General features: G+C 39.0%; 1 long non-coding RNA gene across 5 annotated transcripts in view; it reads right to left on the reverse strand.

Annotated features, from left to right (window-relative positions):
• Positions 1–4,855, reverse strand: part of LOC105481952 (uncharacterized) — an 83,514-nt gene extending 78,659 nt beyond the window's left edge. Inside the window, exons 1-3 of one of the 5 annotated variants that reach the window (XR_987301.3) lie at positions 4,596–4,789; positions 4,212–4,309; positions 3,128–3,186 (exon numbers count right to left, since the gene is read on the reverse strand). This is a non-coding gene — a long non-coding RNA (uncharacterized lncRNA). The other 4 variants (XR_011607118.1, XR_011607117.1, XR_011607120.1 and 1 more) reach the window with 4 other exon arrangements.
• Between the last annotated feature and the right edge of the window lie 7,390 nt (positions 4,856–12,245).

Consider the following 12,245-nt stretch of genomic DNA (forward strand, 5'->3'; position numbering starts at 1 on the left):
CAAATTCTTGAGGAATTGCTACACTGTCTTCCACAATGGTTGAACTAGTTTACACTCCCACCAACAGTGTAAAAGTGTTCCTATTTCTCCACATCTTCTCCAGCACCTGTTGTTTCCTGACTTTTTAATGATTGCCATTCTGACTGGTGTGAGATGGTATCTCATTGTGGTTTTGATTTGCATTTCTCTGATGGCGAGTGATGAGCATTTTTTCATGTGTCTGTTGGCTGCATAAATGTCTTCTTTTGAGAAGTGTCTGTTCATATCCTTTGCCCACTTTTTGATGAGGTTGTTTCATTTTTTCTTGCAAAGTTGTTTGAGTTTCTGAATTTGTTTGTAGATTCTGGATATTAGCCCTTTGTCAGATGGGTAGATTGTAAAAATAACCATCATTCTGAGCAAACTATGGCAAGGACAGAAAACCAAACACCACATGTTCTCACTCATAGGTGGGAATTGAACAATGAGAGCACTTGGACACAGGGTGGGGAACATCACACACTGGGGCCTGTCATGGAGTGGGGGGATGGGGGGGATAGCATTAGGAGATATACCTAATGTAAATGATGAGTTGAGGGTGCAGCACACCAACATGGCACATGTATATATATGTAAGAAACCTGCACGTTGTGCACATATACCCTAGAACTTAAATTTTAAAAAAAGAAAAAGAAAAACAAATTCAATGTAGAGGCTGGGTCAGTAAAGTTTCTAAGGAGTCCAATGGTCTGAGTCAAACTAGAATATCCCCTTCAACATGAAAGGCAATTTGCTGCACATTAATCTCACCAACGGAGTATTGATCAATTTTTGTGGCCCACTTTAATTTTAAGAGAAACAGGTACCATACTTGGGTATGACATGCTAACCTATTTATTGAGTATTCTAAAAGACTGTCAAACATGAGTGGGCTCAGAGCAAGAGAAGGCTTGTTGTTCATTGTTCGTTGCAGAGCATGCCACTCTGCCATTTGAACTTATGACCCAGAAAGTCAGCAGTTCTCAGATTTGCACAATCAGAGTACTGTGTGAAAATTGTAGCAAGCCCCAGTAGAGTCCTCCTAGAGGATTTTGCTGTAATTATTCTTTTGATTAAAACTTTTTGGTGGCTACTGGACCTTGTAGAGAGTCAATGCTTCAGCATGGGCCATCCAATGAACACAAAAGTGGAGTTATGTATCCTGGACTGGGTATTAGCTGATCCTCTTAAGCCATAGTCTAGAGTGCCCAGCAAGACTCCATAATCAAGTGGAAGAGACATATTATAAAATTGAATTCAAATAGATGTTAAGGCACAAAATATGAGTTTGCTTTCTATTCCCAGTGTGCATACTCCTACTGCAATGTCATGTTGCCAAAAACATGGGGTACACAGTGATATTTTGATACACATAATATCAAAACATAAGGAGGGCCCTACATTAAGTTGATTGAGAAGGAAAATATTTCCTGTTTTAGCAGATAACTCTGGATTATACAAGAGTAAATCAGAATTTCCAACAGCATGTTGTTGCCCACTCTATTCAAAAAGAAAAATGGTCTGAGGTGTGACTCTTTCTCATTTATTGGGAAATAGCTAAACTTTGTCCATATATATCTAGATAGATAGATAGATATGTTAAAAAGCTAATAGAGGAATTAATACCTGATTAACACAAAGCAAAAGGACATAAGACAGATAACACAAATAGAAAAATAGCAAAGTGATAGAACTAAGTATAACTGTATCAGTAATTGCATCAAGTGTAAATGGTCTAGATATCCCTAAAGACGGATTAATTTTAAAAAGGAAGACCTGTCTACTGTCTACAGGAAACACACTTCAAGCACAAAGGCATAAATTGAATATAAAAGGATAGAATATCATACAAACACTAATCAAAAGAAAGCCAGAATGGCTATATTAATTTCAGAAAAAATCAACTTTAAGACAAGAAATATTATTAGATCCAAAAAGGAAATTTTATAACGATAAAAGGGTTAATAAATCAGGGAGATATAACAAATATAAAGGTATATGCCCCTAAGAGCTTTAATATACATGAAAGGAATAAAGTTTAAAAAAAAAGGGATAAATGGAGAATTCAAAACATTATTTTATAATATACCGCTTATAGTAATTGATCAAATGACTAGGCAAAATGTCATTAAAGATAAAAAAATATGAAAAACACTATCCACCACTTCAATTTAGTACTATAAATTAAAAGCCTTAAAAGTACACATTTTGATCAAATAATTACATTCCTAAGAATCTAAAGAATCAGAAATATGAACAAACCTGTAACACAAAATATCCGTCTAACTTCATTTCTAATGGTAAGAAATAGATATAACCTAAATTTCTTATTTTTGTTTTTTAGAGATGGGGGTCTCACTATATTGTCCAAGCTGGACCAGAACTCCTGGGCTCAAGTGATGCTCCCAGAGGTATCAGCCTCTCGAGTAGCTGGGTCCACAGGTGTACACCACTGTGCCTGGCTCTAAATTTTTAATAACACTGAATTTTAGGCATTGCAAATGATCATATGTATATACAAACACTAAAAATGTTTACAAAAATATGTTAACCTAAGTATTTTGTCTAACACTATCTGAGAAAAAGGTAAACTTTTAGCAACAGTCATAGGCAGGTAGTGGGGAGGTAAGGGAACTTTGACCTTCTGTAGTTTATATTTCTATATTAAAATTTCAAAATTAAATCTGTATGACTTTTTTAATCAGAAAAAAAGGTATTAAGAAAAAGCAAAATGTGAAATTGAATACACAGAAGAATTAACTATGTAAAGCTTAGCTTGAATACATAAAGAATATGACCCCTTCCCTTAAGAAGCTTAGAACTGTGAGGGCAGCTGAGAGATACTCAAGTATACAGTGATTACAGCTGCCATGAAAGTACATGATGCGGCACCTGCCTGAGATTGGGATGGGAGCAGGTGAGCAGTATGTGGGAGGCTTTGGAGAAACAATCTTTACAGGAAAGCTAAGACAGAGAAAGTTACTCATTTGACCCATCTGCGGCATTTGGCTGTTGACAAATTCCTCCTCCTTAATTTCAAACACTCCTGGTTTCATCTTACATGTCTGACTACTCTGTCTCTTTGATTCGCTCATCTTTTTCTACCTACCTTTAAATCTTGAAGTTCCTCAAAACTTGGTGTGGGAGATTCCAAAAACGGCTACAATGCTAAGTAAATACAGAGATGCTGAGGAAACTGAGATGGCATGGGAGGAGCCTAGAAACAGTATACAATTCTTTCCCCCTTTACAATTTTGAAGTTCTAGTTGTTTATTATTATTATTATTATTATTATTATTATTATTATTATTATTATTATTTTGAGATGGAGTCTCATTCTGTTGCCCCAGCTGGAGTGCAATATGTTATCACAACAATACGCAAACAGGCCAGAAGTGGTGGCTCATGCCTGTAATCCCAGCACTTTGGGAGGCTGAGGCAGGTAGATTACCTCAGGTCAGGAGTTCAAGACCAGCCTGGCCAACATGGTGAAACCCCATCTCTACTAAAAATACAAAAATTAGCCAGGCATGGTGGCGGGCACCTGTGATCTCAGCTACTCAGGAAGCTGAGGCAGGAGAATCGCTTGAAACTGGGAGGCAGAGGTTGCAGTGAGCCAAGATCGTGCCACTGCACTCCAGCCTGGGAGACAGAGCCAGACTCCATCTCAAAAAAAAAAAAAGTTTAAGAAATCAAGTAATATAAAACTAATCATGAAAAGAGGCATCTTTCCTCCACCCGTCTGTACCCCTCTTCTCCTCCACCATCCTCCCGGTGTATTTCTAGCCCAGCTGTAAACTAATCATGATACAGTGTTTCCATCATTAGGAGAGCATTAAGAAAAGTCTTGTAATTACATTTCTTTCTTGTCCCATTTTCTGGGTTTTGGAAAAAATTATTAATGCCTCTTCTTTTTTTTTTTTTTCCTAATTAGAAAGTCTCAGGATCTCCCACATGTTTGCAAATCCTTGTGAAAACTATTTTCTGGGTGGGCAAATGCATCAGATAATCATTTCTAAAACCACGCCCTCTCCGTTTTAAATTTTCTGTAGTTAGAGAATGATTTCTGACTCCTGAGGTGGGCAAGCGTGGTTGGCTGGCTTCTCAGGTGGGGAGGTGGGCACAGGACATGGCGTTAGAAGTCTAACAGAAACTTTCAGGTAACCCTCTCTGCTTTTAGTCCCATGACTTACCCTCATCCTCCATGGAGCCTGCTGCTACCAAATCCTGAACAGCTCTCAATTCTCATCAGCAGCGTTGGGTTTCTATCTTCCTCTGTTCTGCTTTCAGTCTTAAAAAAAAAATGTATTTACATCTCCTGTCCATTATTGCCTCTTCTCTTTCTCTAAAATCTTATGGTTTGACTTATTTTACTATCAATTTAGTGAGAATCGGGAAGGGCAGAAAGAGGAATGTCTTCAGTCCATCATTGAACAGCACTCCTATCCTTACCTTTTTAATCAACTTGTACCAAAGTTACCTTTTCTTCCATACAGTTCCTTTCTCAGCTACCCATGTACCTGTGTGTGCCCCTCCTAACCCATGTAGTCAAGTTCCCACTTCCCTTCTTCCCTCACCTGGCCGATCTTGATCTCCTATTAACCTTTTCCTGTGAAGTAACGTCCTGGACATCAGACGCAGACAAGAAGAAACAAAGGAAACTTGAGAATATTTTGAATATGGTGGTTGTTCTCTGAGAAGCCATCTGGCTCCTTCCCTCAAGGAGAGGCCACTTCCCTAACTCAATGTCCTCAGGAAAAAGTCAGCCTTAGTAACTCACCCATCATCCCTTCATCATGCAGGGCTCCCAGGTCACAATGAGGTCCAGCCAACTGACCTGCAATGCATTCTTATTCCTGGAATGTTGACATCTCCCTGGTAACCATTTCCATGGGTTCTTGCTTGTTTTTGGGTTGCCATTTAATAGAGAATTGAAGGCTGCAAACTTTTCTGGAATTCTTACTGAAATTACTTTCTTTTGGAGACATTATACTAATCCCATTATATAGCAGGCTCAAATTTCTAAAAGGGTCCACATAGTACAAAATACCCACATGTATGCCTATCTTCTGTACCTATACTCACTCCTTGGGTGCCCTCATCCCATTTATGCTTTTACATGCCACCTCTATGCTGGTGGCTCACACATCTATTTCTAAAGTCCTGGCCTCAACATGTGTATATTTGACTGTCTACTCTACATTTCTACTTGGCTGTCGAATAGGTATCTCCTAACACAATCAAAACCAAGCTCTCAGTGCAGCGAACTTTAGCTCTGGTAATCTTATCATTATTAGATTATAAAAGATTTTTAAAGTTATTTTATCTGTACATATCACCAGCATCTGACTGAGAAATTGACTGTCTTTTGGTTTCTTAGCCATGGACTCATCAGGTATCCGTCTCATCAAGATATCTATCTTAGGACTGTTTTGGAGGTCCGGGCTTTTATGACCCCATGGTAGATCTCAGGGACTTTTGTTTAAAACAAAAAAACACCAACAACAATAAAAGCAGGTTTTCTGAGCCATATTTGAAAATAGAAAAGGCTGCCAGGTATGGTGGCTCATGCCTGTAATCCCAGCACTTTGAGAGGCCGAGGCAGGCAGATTACCTGAGGTCAGGAGTTCAAGACCAGCCTGGCCAACATGGTGAAACCCTGTCTCTACAAAACATACAAAAATTAACTGGGAATGGTGGTGTATGCCTGTAATCCCAGCTACTTGAGAGGCTGAGGCAGGAGAATCACTTGAGCCTGGGAAGTGGAGGCTGCAGTGACCTGAGATCACGCCACTGCACTCCAGCCTAGGCCACAGAGCAAGACTCTGTCTCAAAAAAACAAAAAAGAAAGAAAAGAAAATAGAGAATGCTTAAAGAGTCGATGTGGGATGTGGAGGTGGAAGGATGGGAGGAAAAATGGTGAGTTCCTCAAGGGGTGTACATACCCCCAGCACTTGGAGATAAACAGAATATATTTAACCATTTATCTTAATTCTAAATATATATTTAAATATTAATATAAATTTCATTTAACATTGTTAAACAATAAAAGTTCTTTCTGAGTATAATTTTAAATGGCTGTTCTGTATGAATCTAATACATTTACCTTCATCATTTCCTGTTCAGTGGATATTTAACTTGTTTCTATTTTTCACAGTTATGAATGATGCTATAATTAATATATTTTGTGGAAATCTGCATTTTGGATTATTTCCTTAGGATAGATTCTGAGAACTGGAAGTGCCAAATCACACAATATTAACAGTTTGAGAGTTTTCAATACATACAATCAAAGTGTAATACAAGCATGTAATTACAATGTAAAATTTAAACAAGTATGCTCAAGCATTAGACGTTTGCTGTTTGATAATTGCATACTTAAAACAATCTCATTGTTTTATTTTACATTCATCTGATTATTTTTTTGTTGGGGGACAAGGTCTCACTCTAGCATCCAGATTGTAATGCAGTGGTGCAATCAGAGCTCACTGCAGCCTGGACCTCCCAGGTTTAGGCTATTCTGCTGCCTCAGCCTCCTGAGCAGCTCTAACTACAGGCGCGCGTGCCGCCATGCTCGGCTACATTTTTAATTTTTTTGTAGAAATGGGGTCTCGCTATTTTGACTAGGCTGGTCACAAACTCTTGGGCTCAAGTGATCCTCCCGCCTCAGCTTCCCAAAGTGCTGGGATTACAGCATGAGTCACCATTTGAGAGTAAAATTTTTTATGTTTCTTGGGTAATTCTCTGAATTTTTCAGAACTTTCTCTTTTACTGAACTTGAGTCTTAATATATTTTTATTGATTTGCGTGATTTATTTATATACTAAACATGATATTCCCTTAGAGAGTTCTTAAAAATACTTTCCTTCTTTGTTATTGGTGTTTTACTTTGTATTGTTTTGTTTTAAATTTTTAAGTCTAAACAAGTTTTTAATTTTCTTTAGGTAAGAAATCACATCAATCTGTCTTCTCTTTCATTGTCTTTGGGCTAAATATCCTGTCCAAACTCTGGATCAGAAGACTATTCATTTTTATTTACATTTTGTTGTTTTTAAATGCAGTCTTTTAATCCATCAGAAAACAGGTGAGCATTTAGTAAAATAATTCTAAACAGACTATTTTCTAATTACTTTATAATCATTAAATAATCCTACCCTTTATTACTCATGTCATTTATCAGATAGTACATTTTATTGGTATCAAATTCTTCTTCTGAATTATCATTGTATCTACTTATCTGCCAGTACTGTGCAGATATAATTGCTATGCTTTATAATAGGTAATAAACATTTTCAGTACAATCCAGTAAGCTTGTTTCTGCCTCATTATATTTTTTCCAGCATTTTTTTAATGTTGTTATATTTCACCTGTTTATTCTTCTAAGCCATACTAAAAAAAATTGGCAATTTCCAAAAGCAAAAGGAAATCCAATTTAATTTTTAATGTAATTACATTAAAATTTTAAGTAAATTTGGGAAGAATTGACATTTCCACGTTAATCATGCTTTTCTTCAGAAATATTTTATGTGTCTACATCATTCAAATTCTTTTCTGTCTCTCAGATAAATTTCATCATTTTCTCCATAAAGATTCACAGGTTTCATTTTAGTGTTATTCATGGACATTTTCTCTTTTTTGTTGCTATTACAAACGGAATCTTTTTTTTATTTTAACTGCTAACTGGTTACTGCCACAGAAATTAGCCACAATAATTGTAACCACAAAAACTTTTAAAGTAAGTATTAGCAAATGCTCACTCATGTAAAGGAGAACAAAAATCTCTGTAAAATCCTTATTATGCATCTAACTTCAAGAGTTGTAATTTTCTGGTGAATCCTCTAAAATAAACTTTATATACCCCAGTGTAATTAAATAAGTTGATTTGTTCAATTATTTAAGCAATAAACTTTTGGATAAAGTATACTACTTACTAAACCAACCATTATTAGTTCGAATGGCTGACCTGGGATCATCAGTTTTGCCAATGATCAGATCACGGAGCCAGTTGTATACTGAGATTTCTCCTAGTCTGTGATAATAAAGCCATGCAATCTGCTTAAGGAAGAAAGCTTAACTTTTTCTCCTCTCTAATGGGGAAATGCGGGGAAGAGGGCAGGTGTCCCCCTTGTTTGAAGGTGGTATGGTGTCTAAGAGACATGTGCCATACAGAAGAAAGGCCAGAATGTGTCCTTTTTCTAAGGGCACTTTTCCCATGAAAATGAAGTAATCTGGGCAGGCTGTCAATGACTGTCAATGGTTACATGTAACAAAATTTCAACTCAACCCAGCTTAAGACAAAAAAAAGCAATTTCTTGACTCGAATCACTGGGAAGCCCAACAGGAGACCAGGCACACTCAGCCTCCTCCTCTCTCTCCCAGCTTCATCTGCCTCCTCATTTTTCCTTCCTTTCTGCTTGTCTATGCTTCTTCCTTATTGGCTTCACTCTCCAATGGAGATAAATACAGTTTATCTCTAACCCTAAAACTCATGTGTCTTCTCATATATTTGCCATGTGTATTAGTCTGTTCTCATGCTGCTGATAAAGACATACCGGAGACTGGGTAATTTATAAAGGAAAGAGGTTTAATGGACTCACAGTTCCACACGGCTGGGGAGGCCTCACAATCATGGCAGAGGGCAAAGGAGAAGCAAAGTCACATCTTACACGGGAGCAGGAAAGAGGGCTTGTGCAGGGAAATCCCATTTATAAAACCATCAGATCTTGTGAGACTTATTCACTACCACCAGAATACTATGGGGGAAACTGCCCCCATGATTCCATCATCTCCACCTGGTCCCACCCTCGACACGTGAGGATTATTACAATTCAAGGTGAGATTTGGGTGGGGGACACAGCCAGACTATATTACCATGTACTTCTCATTTTCTCTGGTTAACATCTCATTAATACAATAGACCAATATGAAGTTCTGAACAATGTCCAGATAATCCAAGTCCCTTCAGACTGTATTACAACAGAGGGAAAGACAGCACAGTGCAGATGAAAGACCATAAATGCACACTGTTGTTCAATCCACAAAAATTAAAACTGGTTCTCAACTTTCTTCTTGATAATGGAAAGAATACATTCACCATACTGATAGCTGTAGACTATTTATCCAACACTATATTAATGTGTTCTAGCAAAAGTATATCAGGCATTGCAACCACAAATGATGCTACTGTGTGATTACATTTGTGGTAGTCCACCATCATCTACCAGAAATTATTTGGTTTGTGTAAGATTAAAACTGGTGAACTAAATGGAAATATGATGGGAGGACCACTTTCACCTTTTTTAAGTCTTTGCATAGGGGTATTAATCTCTGGAATATACCTAGCTTGCAGTATTTTTTTTTTTATTTACTCTCCTGACCATGAAGTAAGACAGTTTCTAAGGCTTCCAGTTGGCCTCTCCATATAACCTCTCCTCATAACCCAAAGACCAAGAAACCAATATGAGAATGCTACCAACTTCCATATATGTCCATTCTAAGAAGGCTTTTCTTATTTTCTAATATAATCATTGAAAGTTAGAAATTCCACTCTTAGCATTACATCTTACAATTTTGATGTTGTGGTTTCATTACCATTCCATTTGAAACATTTCCTAACTTGCCCTGCAATTTCATTTGAAACACATGGATTCCTTCTAAGTGTTTCCATTCTAATTAATTATTTTGGAAAAGGGGAAATGACTACCGAGTGGGTTTGTGGATCCTTTCTGAGCTGGACTTGGCCAAGACTCCATTCATTACCTAGATCCCATATGCCATCATTCTGAGAGACATAATAATGCTTTTGGTCCCCAGATATCAATGTCAACTTGGACCCTGTGTCCGAGAGTCTTCAAAATGTTGAGGTATTCCACTTTACACAGTGTGGGGTTTTCCCAGTGCAGCACTACCTGAGTAAACAGCCACCATCTTTTTGGAAAAGAACTTGGAAACTAATTAATGCATACACCTGCCATGGCACTTCTGCATGCTTCCTCACAGGAAAGACTTTCTCCTTCAGTCAGTGTCTGGTAAGTGACTCCATCCAAAAATTGGGCAAGAATAGTGAAATTTTATTGGGTTAACTGCTATTGGACTTCCTGATCATTCATCCTGCTTTTTTTTTTTTTTCTTTCTTTTTTTTTGGTGAGACAGAGTCTCGCTATGCCACCCAGGCTGGAGTGCAGTGGTGTGATCTCGGCTCACTGCAACCTCTACCTCCTGGGTTCCAGTCATTCTCCAGCCTCAGCCTCCCGAGTAGCTGGGACTACAGGCACATGCCACCATGCCCAGTTAATTTTTGTATTTTTAATGGAGACGGGATTTTACCATGTTGGCCAGGATGGTCTCAAATTCCTGACATTGTGATCTGCCCATCTTGGCTTTCCAAAGTGCTAGGATTATAGGCATGAGCCACCACGCCCAGCCCCTGATCATTCATCCTGATTTCTTTTGCTTATATATTAACAAATGAAGCAATACTCTTAGCAATGGTCATTTCTCTTTACCCTAGTAACATCATGTGCTATTAAACATTTCCATAGCTCTCTGAAGTTCAAGCCTGCCTGGCTACCATTCCAAGCCTGCTATTTATCGAGAGGTGAAGCCATCTGGACTTCCTGGGTAGAGTGGAGACTTGGAGAACTTTTCTGTCTTACAAGGGGATTGTAAAATGCACCAATCAGTGCTCTGTAGCTAGCAAGAGGTTTGTAAAATGCACCAGTCAGTGCTGTGTAAAAATTCACCAATCAATGCTCTGTAGGTAGAGGTTTGTAAAACGGACCAATCAGCACTCTGTAAAATGGACCAATCAGCAGGACATGGGTGGGGACAAATAAGGGAATAAAAGCTGGCTACCCCAGCCAGCAGCAGCCACCCCCGCCAGGCAACCAGCTGGGGTTTCCTTCCACACTGTGGAAGTTTTGTTTTTTTGCTCTTCACAATAAATCTTGTTGCTGCTCACTCTCTGGGTCCATGCCATCTTTTAGAGCTGTAACACCGCAAAGGTCTATGGCTCCATTCCTGAAGTCAGTGAGACCACGAACCCACCAGAAGGAACCAACTCTGCACACATTATTGCAATAATTGCACCCATTTCACTTTCAATGGGTAAGCAGTGCCACCTGGCCTCCATCACGAAGGGCAGTTCTGTAACAGTCTCCTGCTATCAGTTCTGACCTACAAAGCTCTCAACAGAGGCCATAGCTGATCCTTTTTTGAATCCTGTGATCTGAACCTTGGATCAGTCTTCAGGGTTGTCCCAGATTGAGGCAAGTTGGCCATGCCTTTGTACCCCTGAATTGACCAGTCATTGACTGCAGACTACACAAACATCCCCAGGAGAAAGTGTAACTTTTGGTGGAGCAGCTCACTTCAGCCCACAATTCCCAAAAAGAGAGGGAGCTGGGTGCTGGAAGCTGGGAGCTGTGACCAGCTAGCACTCCCAGTAGCTGGGAAAATGAGAGCCTTGGTACAGAAGCGGGGGATTTGAAAGTGCATGCCAGCATTTACCACAGCAGCATATATTTGAGGAATGGTAAAAAAATAAAAATAAAAAATAAACTATAGTTTTTAGAGGGTAGCAGAAAGAGAAACGCCTTTAAAAAAAAAAAAAAAAATTGACCCTGTCTCTACTAAAAATGCAAAAAGTTAGCCGGGCGTGGTGGCGGGCGCCTGTAGTTCCAGCTACTCTGGAGGCTGAGGCAGGAGAATGGCATAAACCCGGGAGGCGGAGTTTGCAGTGAGCTGAGATCCGGCCACTGCACTCCAGCCTGGGCGACTGAGCGAGACTCGTCTCAAAAAAAAAAAAAATTCGAATTACACTCTAGCTCAAGCCAGCTGAAGCCATTTTCATAGAGTTAACAAATAAACAAATTCAAGAGATTAGGGACATAGCTCCGAAGTAGTCACTGAGTAACTCCCAAGGCAGGAAATTTTCTGTGATATTGTGATTTATAACAAGAAATACACATTTGGTCTTCATCTAGGTTCCAAATTTCAGAAGTGATACTTGTCTTTTTATATGTTAATGAGATGACTGATGGTGGGGGTACCCTTGGTAGCCTCGGGATGAGGGTTGATTGCCAGGGGAGCCAACCAAGTGATTGGAGGGTTGGAACTTTCAGCCCCACCCCCTTACCCCCTGGGAGAGGAGAGGGGCTGAAGGATGAGTTGATCACCAATGGCCAATGATTTAATCAACCATGCCTATGCAATGAAGCCTCCATCAA

This window comes from Macaca nemestrina, chromosome 8 (assembly GCF_043159975.1).
Source record: "Macaca nemestrina isolate mMacNem1 chromosome 8, mMacNem.hap1, whole genome shotgun sequence".
Classification (NCBI taxonomy): Eukaryota; Metazoa; Chordata; class Mammalia; order Primates; family Cercopithecidae; genus Macaca; species Macaca nemestrina.